This window comes from Elaeis guineensis, chromosome 1 (assembly GCF_000442705.2).
Source record: "Elaeis guineensis isolate ETL-2024a chromosome 1, EG11, whole genome shotgun sequence".
Taxonomy (NCBI): domain Eukaryota; kingdom Viridiplantae; phylum Streptophyta; class Magnoliopsida; order Arecales; family Arecaceae; genus Elaeis; species Elaeis guineensis.
Genome location: NC_025993.2, coordinates 161,624,798 through 161,635,435, shown reverse-complemented (window position 1 = coordinate 161,635,435; position 10,638 = coordinate 161,624,798).

Genomic DNA, 10,638 nt, shown 5'->3' with positions numbered 1-10,638 from the left:
TTCTATACAACACATGGATATATAGAAACAAATATGGAGACAAAGTACTTAAAAAATAAAATGATCATTGTTTTATAGGCCTGCATACATACAATTTTTTTGAGAAAAATGAGCCAAGACAAATTTTTTTAAAATAATTTTTCATAGAAAAAGAAAAGGAGCAGAAAAGACTGAAGAATATTTGTTCTATGCATCGACAATTGCATTAACATGGTAGCTCCAAAAAAAATAATAGATCAAGATTTTAAATTTTAATATATTTTTATTCATTCTTAAACTTACATAACATCATGTACATTATATAAATTTTTTTTGGACAAGAAAAAATTTTTTTATGCAAAAAAAAGTAACAATGATGTATTTACGAGTTTAATATTTTCTTTTTTTTTGTTGCATTCTAATTTGGTTTTGCAAATAAATAGATTTCATATATATATATATATATATATATATATATATATATATATATATATATATATATATATATATATATTTGTGTTCCACTCTTTTTCTCCTATTTTGATCGTATTTGTTATTTAGGAAAAAAGTATAAAAAATTTGTACCTTCTTTTTCCTTAGCATGAATACTATAATATAAATTTTAAAAAAATATGATAATTTTTAATAAATTGCTAATTTTATCGTTCTCTAAAACTACAGACATGGATTTGACAAAAATTTCATAAAATTTTTTGCTGCAAGAGGTTACTGACAAATTAGGTTCTTTACCTCCGACATATGGACTATAGACAGAGGATGGTGGGCTTTCGAGAGCTTACATGGATATTGCTTTGGAATAGGTTTGGGTACAGGATTATAATGCTTTTCAATATGTTAGGGTATGGGATTTTGCAAGGTTGATACAAGTTGAATCCGAGAATATGGCGACCACATTTGCCATAAATGAACTAAAAAATCATTTTGGATTTGAAATTAACGATATGAATTATTTGGAGAAGAAACATTCTAAGCAGATGTATAAGATTGTCAATGCAACTTATGATACTCTTTGGAATAACCATAGGGGGTTGCTATGAAACTACAATCTATTCATTGAACGATATCGATAATTGAAAACCGACTATGATATGTTGGTGGAAGAAGTTGCTAGGTATAAAAGGATGTTCTGTTCAGATACCGGGTCATCAGTAGAAAAAAATTCTATTTAGCAATCTTCATTGGAGTGTGTTGTTCAGCTTTAAAAATATCTATCCATCTTTTAGATTTTGTTTTTTCTTTGATATACTGGTGTAGTACAATATTTTGTTATATAAATATATAATGATATTAATATGCAGCGACGTATTTGGAAAGATGGAATATATTATTAGCTATTTTTTTAATATGCAAAAATATGTTTGTATATATTATGTAAACATATGTTAATACAAATATATAATGATGTATTCATAATAAAGAAATAATATTGATTGCATTTTTTGTATACCAGAATATGATTGTGTGAATGTTCTTGTTGGTTTTGTATTAAACATTATTTTGACAATAATTATAATATGTGATGGAAAATATGTTAGAAAAAAGAATGGTAATTATATTGATCATGGATAATCACCATCTATATTTTGTTGGTCATTATATTTATATTTAAAGATATTTTGGATGTCTCTATCATATTTTTTTCTAATTTTTTTTTGTTATAAGGAAAAAATGATATTTATGGTCAGAACTCCAGTAGCTATGAGAACAAGAGAACAACGGGAACAAGCTAGGGAGATGGTGAGGTAGTTACATGAATATAGGATGGAGCCGAATGTTAATATAATTGAGTATATCAAAATAGTGAATCAAAAAATATAGGATATTATATTTACAGGATATATCATGAATGGATATCAAAAATTTGTAGCATTAAGAATGACTTTACCTGAAGTTTGGTAACGTCTGTTAGATCGATTTTGGAGATCAGTCGGACCATATAAAACATATTTTTGGTTAGTGAAAGAATTTGTTAAAGAGTACATAAGAAGGAACATTACTAGAACAACTGCTCTATCTTTGAACCCTAATTTTCGCTATCATGGGCATGTTGTCTCAAGGATCTCATACCTACCAAAGGAACATGCTCTTGAAGAAATTAATGAGTCTATCCCAAGGAGAGTCCGATGCCTTCGTCATTAGTTTTTTGTATTCGAAATGTGGTTATTGTAAATATTTTTTTGGGTGTTGTAATGTATATTTGATATGTAAATGATTGAATGATATTTTCGGTATATGAAATTTTATTTATTATTTTCAATCCAATCTCAAATTTAGACATACCCTAAACATTAAATCTTAAACTCAAAACCCTAAACCTTTACCATTATTTCGTTATAGATAATTTAAATAAATTTAAGTTGTAAAGTAGCCAAAAAAAAAAGTGCATAAGTTATACGTAAACAGTACATGTAGGAGATCAATTATTAAAAAATATCAAAATAAATTATTATAATAAATAATTAATTCTAAGTAAATATAGCATGTGCCAAATTTTAATAATTTTAAATTATATCAGTTTAATATGTGTATTATATAAATATATTATGCATATATGTTTATGCTATATACACATAAATGGCCATATATCTATGTGTGTCTATGCAAATGTAATATCCATGCATATATATATATATATTAACCTATTGAGTGGAGATGATGGTGTTGAATTTCATTTATCTAAAAAATAATATTTCTTACTTTATTCTTTTTTTTTTTTTAGGTTCCTTCATATTTTGAGCATACATCTTTCTATTCAATTATTATTTCAGGTACCTACATAAATATTTTTACATATTATATTTTATTTTAAGATAGATTTACAAATTTTCATAAGTTCATATACATGCCTTTATATTTTATAGTTATTAATTTAATTTAAATTTCTTTTATATAAGTATTTATTATATTTATTTGTATGATCAATACCATGTTACATTGCTTTATGTATTTATTTATCTTTTACTTATTTGCTATGTGGTTCCTATTATATTTTATTCAGAAAGATAGAATGGAATAAGTACAAGAGTTTAAATAGAATAGGATAAAAAAGATGAACATTATTGCTGAAAAAAAGATTAGAAAGATGATAAAGCCAAATAAATGTTCAGGTAACGTTACTAAGAAAAGAAAATGTGTACATATAATTTCACATTCTATTATTAATGAAGATGAAAATGTGGATATTGTTAATCATAGAAACTTTCTAGCTATAGAATCACCTAAAATGTTTAATACCGAGGAAGGTACAGATGTATGTGCAATTGAACCGAATATTATTACAACATCACATTCCAAATATTCCAATAAGTAATTAATTAATAATTAATTTATTAATCTTACGATTTGTTATGACCATATTTTTGATTATGTATTTTTGATTATGTAGATAAATATAATGAAATACTAGATATTGGAGAACTTAAATATGAATGTCAATATTGTGATGCTTTATTTTAGTATGAAGAATGTATAAAGAAATCGAGCAACACATTTACACCAAGATTTAGTTTATGCTGTCGAGAAGGAAGAGTACATATTCCATTACTCAAAGAAACTCCTGCTTTTTTGAACAATTTATTAGATTATACTAGAGAAAAAAGAGCTGCAAAATTTCAAAAAAACATCAGAGCATATAATTCGATGTTTGCATTATCATCAATAGGAGCAACAATTGATAATGAAATCAATACTAGACCTACACCATACATTTTTTGGATAAATGGTCAGAATCATCATAGGATGGGTTTGTTACTTCCAATTGAAGGGATAGAGCCAAAGTTCTCACAGTTATATATATATGATACAGAAAATGAAGTGAACAATAGAATGAAAATATTAAACTCAAAAGATGATGCATCTGCTATTGACCACGAGATAGTAGAAGGATTGATTAAGATGTTTGACCAAGAAAATCAAATTGTTAAAACTTTTAGGATGGCAAGAGATTGTTTCAAAGAATCAGAATTTTTATCGATACAATTAAAATTGATAGGGAGACATCGAGATGTACTACACAAATACTGTACAACTATATGTTTTGAAATAGTTAGTTTAATAATGGATGATCTCGAACAAGTTGATCGACAGTGTGACATTATTGTTGAACATAAAACAAAAGGGTTAAAATAGATAAGTGATTTACATCCTAGCTTCATGTCTATGCAATATCCACTTTTATTCCCATTTGGAGAAGATGGTTATAGGATAGATATAAAATCTAGAGACTGCTTATGAAAGCATCCCATTATAAGGCAATGTGTAACAATGAAAAAAATTTATATTTATAAATTACAGCAGAGAAACGAAGAAGGAAAAACATTGATTAGAGGTGGTAGATTGTTTCAACAATATATAGTTGATGTTTTTTTTATATATTGAAGAAGATAGACTTGCCTATATCAGAAGGAACCAAAAAGATTTAAGATCAAAAATTTATAAGGATATTAAAGATGCAGTTATGCTGAGAGATGTCGATGGAAATGCAATTGAAAAGAGAATTATATTACCATCAAGTTTTACAAGAGGTTCGAGATATATGATTCAAAATTATCAACATGCAATGGCTATCTGTAAATATTATGGACATCCAGATTTATTCATTATTTTTATATGTAATGCACAGCGGCCTAAAATTAAAAAAGCTTTAACTATCATTTTCGATCAAAAATCTGAAGATAGGCCAGATATTGTTAGTAGAGTATTTAAGATAAAACTTGAAGCACTGATGTCAGATATTACAAAGAAGTATCATTTCAAAAAATCTATTGCAGATGTGTTATAATTTATCAAAATAAAATATATAATATTTATTTTATGATCATAATTTTAATTTTTTTTTCTTTTTGTAGCTTTATACATAATAAAATTTCAGAAAAGAGGTTTGCCATATATTCATATCTTGGTATGGTTAGATTCAAAACATAAATATCCAACCGTATTGGATATTGATTCAATAACTTGTGCAAAAGTACCTGACAAAATATTGATTAAGTAGGGTACGAAATAGTTGCAAAATTTATGATGCATGGACCATGTGAGGTTGATAATCTAAGATCGCCATGTATGTTAAAAGGACATTATTCCAAATATTTTTCAAGAAAAATTCAGATTGGAACAACAATAGGTGAAAATGAATTTGCTCTTTATAGAAGGAGTAATAATGGACGTTACATCTCAAAAAATGGCATTTTACTTGATAATAGGTATGTTGTTTCTTATAATATAAATTTGTTGGTTCGTTATAAAGTTCATATTAATGTTGAATGGTGCAATAAATCAAGAATGATAAAATATTTATTCAAACATATCAATAAAGGTGCGGATAGAATAAGAGCTATGATAACAGAAAATGTATTGATTGATGATAACACCGAAGAATAATGGTATGAGCAAGTTGATGAGATAAAAACATACCTAGATTGCAGATATTTGTCAGCATATGAAGCTACATGGAGGTTATTTTAATTTGATATTCATTTTAGAGAGCCAACTATTGAATGATTGGTTTTACATCTTCCATCAATGAATATTGTAACTTTTCATGAGAATCAGAATTTAAAAAATGTTATCAATAGAAAAGATATAGACAAAACAATATTTACAGAATAGATGTAGATTAATGGAATATATGAAGATGCCAAAAATTTAATATATGCTGAATTTCTAACAAAATAGGTATGGAATTGTAAAGATAAAATATGGACCAAAAGAAAATAGAAAAATCAAATTGGAAGGATTGTTTATGTACATCCTAGTTTCGATGAATTATATTACTTAAGAATGTTTTTGAATGTTATTAAAGGATCGAGGAATTATGATGAAATTAAAACAATAAATGATATTGTATATCCAACTTCTCAATCTGCATGTAATGTGCTCAGATTATTGGGTGATGACAGAGAATGCCATGATGTATTAAATCAAGCTTCATATTGGGCAACATCATCTAAATTAAGGTAGCTATTCGTTATCTTAATTATTTATTGTGAAATATCTGATCTCACTAGATTATTGAAAGTTTACTGATGAATTTTTTCAAATGATATACTTTACAGATTAAAAAATATTTTGGAAATATCTAATTTATATATTCTAAAATAGCAACTGAAAAATCATGTTCTCTTTGAATTGAAAAAGTTATTCAATAAAAATTGTTGTTCCCTTTCAGATTATAATTTACCAATGCCCAATCATGATCGGAGAAATCAATAATAGATTATTGATGGAAGAATTAGATTATGATGTATATGAAATGCAAGTAGAATATTCAAGATTATATAAAGTTCTAAATGAAGAAAAAGAGATTATTTATAATGCTGTATTAAACACAGTGAAGAATGATACAGGTGGTGTGTTTTTTGTATATGGTCATGGAAGGACTGGCAAGATCTATCTTTGATAAATAATTATTTTGAAAATTCGTTCTGAAGGAAAGATCATTGTAACAGTTGCATCTTCGAGAATTGCATCATTTCTACTTTCAGGAGATCGAACAATATATTCAAGATTTAAAATTCTAATTCAAGTTGATGAACATTCAACATATGAAATCAAAAAGAAAACTTAACTTGCAAAGCTAATCAAAAGTACAAGTTTAATAGTTTGAGATGAGGCTATGATGAATTATAGAAACTGTTTTGAAGTACTTGATAGAACTCTTATGAATATTTTAGAAACAGATAATTTGGATACAGACAAAAGACCATTTGGAGGTAAAACTGTATTGTTTGGTGGAGATTTTAGACAAATTCTTTCAGTTATTATTGGTGGTAGTAAGGCTGACATAATTGATGCATCAATAAACCGATCATATTTATAGAAATACTGCAGAATATATGTTTTGAAAAAAAATATGCAGCTATTTAGTAAAAATATGGATGAAGAATACGAAAAAAAATTTATCGACTTCAGTAAATGAATTCTCAACATTGGTGATGGAAAAGTACCAGCATTAAAACTCCAAGATGAAGAAGACGAGGCAAGTTGGATAGAAATTCTAGGTACCTTCCTTTTGAAAGCTAATGAAAATTTTATAGAAACTATTGCTTCAAATGTTTATGAGAATTTCAGGAAAAATTATGACAATGCTGAATATTTAGAACAACGAGCTATGATTACTCCTACAAATGAGACAGTAGATGAAATAAATATATATTTACTTTCTTTAATACCAATCGAAAAGCAAATTTTTTTTAGTACTGATACAATGGCCAAAACATCAGCTAATACTGTTTCCGATGATGTTCTTATCCTGTTGAATTTTTAAACCCTTTAAAATTTAATGGCATTCCAAATCATGATCTGAGATTAAAAACGGATGTTCCAATTATGCTACTACAGAATATTAATCAAAGTGTAGGACTCTATAATAGAACCAGGCTTATAACAACCAAATTGACATCTAAGGTGATTGAAACAATAATTATTATCGAAAATCACATTGGTAAAAAGGTTTATATCCCTCGGATTGTGATGCATGTAACAGAAATAAAATGGCCATTTATTTTCAAAAGAAGATAATTTTCGATGAAGGTCAGTTATGGAATGACAATAAACAAAAGTCAAGGACAAATATTGAAAAAAATTAGATTATATTTATCTAAATCAGTATTTACTCATATCTAGCTCTACGTTGCTCTTTCGCAAGTCAGCTCACATGAAGGTCTTAGAGTTCTAATAAACAATGACCAAAATATATCAAAAATATTTACTAAAAATATTGTATAAAGCAAAATTTTTTTAGATTTACCTTCAAGTATTTTCTTCCAATAAGAATTATGATATAAAAAATATAATTTATCTTTTATTTTTCTTTACAATTTATAGACTTATGCTTACATAAAATATAATTATTTTTTTGAAAAAGAGTAAAGAACAAGGAATGGAATACAGTTTATTATCACAATTATCATTGGAAAGACTCAACTGGAAAATTAAAGTCAGGGTTGCCCGAATATGGGACTCAACGAATTCAAATATCGATAATCAATTAATAAGTGTCGATTGCATTTTAATTGATGAAAAGATTGGTATATTAATTTTTTTAATTGTAAGTATCTTTTTATGAACCGAATGCTTTTTGCTGTTCAAAACTATTATTTGTTTTATGTAGGGTTTTATGATCCAAGCTTCGATTCGAAAAGAGGATGTTTTACTATTTAGAAACTTGATCATAGAAAAAATATTTATTCTTTTGAAAAATTCAACGTTGCTTCAAACAAAAGGAATTTCAGAGCTGTTGCACATCAATATATTATTTACTTCAATAGATGGATAAATGTGCATCAGATTGATGATGCTACAATTTCTATACCACTCCAGAAATTTCAGTTTATTAGATTTATGGACTTACCATCTAGAAAGTATAATGATATCCATTTAACAGGTAAGGCAAAAAAAATTTATAAAAAACCTCATAAATTTTAAATAATTTTGCCTTTTAAACCTTTCTATTTATTGTACAGATGTGATAGGTTATATTATAATTGTTGGATTTCTTGAACAAATAATTGTGAGACAAAAATTAGTCTCGAAAAGAAATCTGAAAATTGAAGATTTGGAGTAAAAAATATAACCTTGATTTTTCTAGTAATTTATTATATGCAAATATTTTTTTCATAATTTTTTTTCATTTTATAGTGCGGAAAAAACTACCCATCATATTTTGGAGAAAATTTGCTGAAGAATTCAATGTGGAAATGATTCGTCAAATACAGCAGATAGGTCCGATGATAATTATTTTGACAAGTATGACTGTCGAAACATACAAACGTACATTAACTTCTTAAAAAAAATATTATATTTTGATGATAATATTAAAATATTAATTATATTCTATATGTGCAGAAAAAATATGTTTATCAAGTTCTTCTGCATCCAAATGGTATACAAATTTCAAAATTCTGGATATACAAGAATACCAAAAGAGGTTATAAAAAGCCAAAAATATAAATTTATATACTACAAATATTGAAATATATATCTAATAATATTTAACTTTTTATATCTTGATACATCACAAGATTAATAAATAATACCAGCAACTTCTTTTGCATCCAAATGGATACAAATTTCGAAATTCTGGATATACAAGAATACCAAAGGAGGTTATAAAAAATCAAAAATATAAATTTATATACTACAAATATTGAAATATATATCTAATAATATTTAACTTTTTATATCTCGATGCATCACAAGATTAATAAAACAATACCAGCAACTACATTTTCGGAACATGTAGAAAGACCAATTATTGATCTTATACATGAAGCTACAATTAATAGAAAAATAATCAAAGGATTGTTAGAATTAGATCCGCAGAATTCTCTGGTATGATAATTTTTTTTTTTAAGAAAATATGCATACCAGATATCACAACATTTTTTTTCAGAAAATAAAATTTATATATAAAGCAAAACTAAAAGAAATTGATACGCCTTATGAATAGTGGTACAAAGCTTGTTATAACTGTAAATCTGTAATTAAAACTTATGGCGAAAATTTTTGGTGTAACCAGTGCAACAAGAATGACAAACCTCCAATGCCATGTTATAACAATAAAACTTTTTCTATCATATTAACAATTCTGGAAAAAAAATATAGCTTTATTATTTTCTATCTAAATAAATATATTCTTACTTATTCTTTGCTATCTAAAGTTTTAAGGTACAAATTAAGCACAATAGTTAAGGATAATATTGACGGTATAATTTTTATTTTATTCAAAAAATTAGTTCAATAATTAATTGATATACCCACATTCAATCTCGCTGCAGATCCAAGATCGAATAGATTATCTTACTAAATATTATCGAAAAAATTCTCGATAACACCTATATCCTTCAAGTCATGTTTAGTTTGTAGAACTTTAATTTTAGTAATCATAATTTTTGAATCATAAATTTTTTTGAAAAGATAATGTTCAATTGAAAAGTACACACGAAGTTTCTGATTCTGAATCTTTTTTATTGTAAATTCCAGATGAAACATTAATCATGACTCTCGAAAAATGTGTTCACTCAGAAATTTTTAACCAACAAACTTCTCCGGAAACATCACATACTATGACAAGGTATCAAACATTTGCACCAAATATTTAATATCATATCCATTAATCTTTCAAAGAAACTTACCTGTTTTTTATTTGTGCAGAGAGTTGGCATCACCACCGCAGAAGAAAAAGCTTCGTATGGCATAAGTTAACTTTGTCTGGCCAATTTATCTTCTTCAAAATAATCCTATAAAAAATTATTTAATAAAATTATGTATTAAATCTATTTGAATCTATAAAAAATAAATCTAAACAATATATGATATAAATCTATACTTTTGATCCTGACCGCTAGCCACTGCACAGTGTGGTTTCCTTGCTGGTCCTATTTGATGGCAATCTCATGATAGAGCCATCCTTGATATATGTTGCTACAACTCAAAGCTCACTGTTAGGATCGAATTTAGATAGATACCATCGTATCCATATCCATATTTATTTTATTTAACGAATACAAATATGAATATAGATATTATTTAAATATAAAAATTTATATCTATATTTTTTAAATAGATACAGATATAATTTGTATATTAAAAATATGAATATAATTATAAATATTATTTAAATAATTAAATTTTATAACT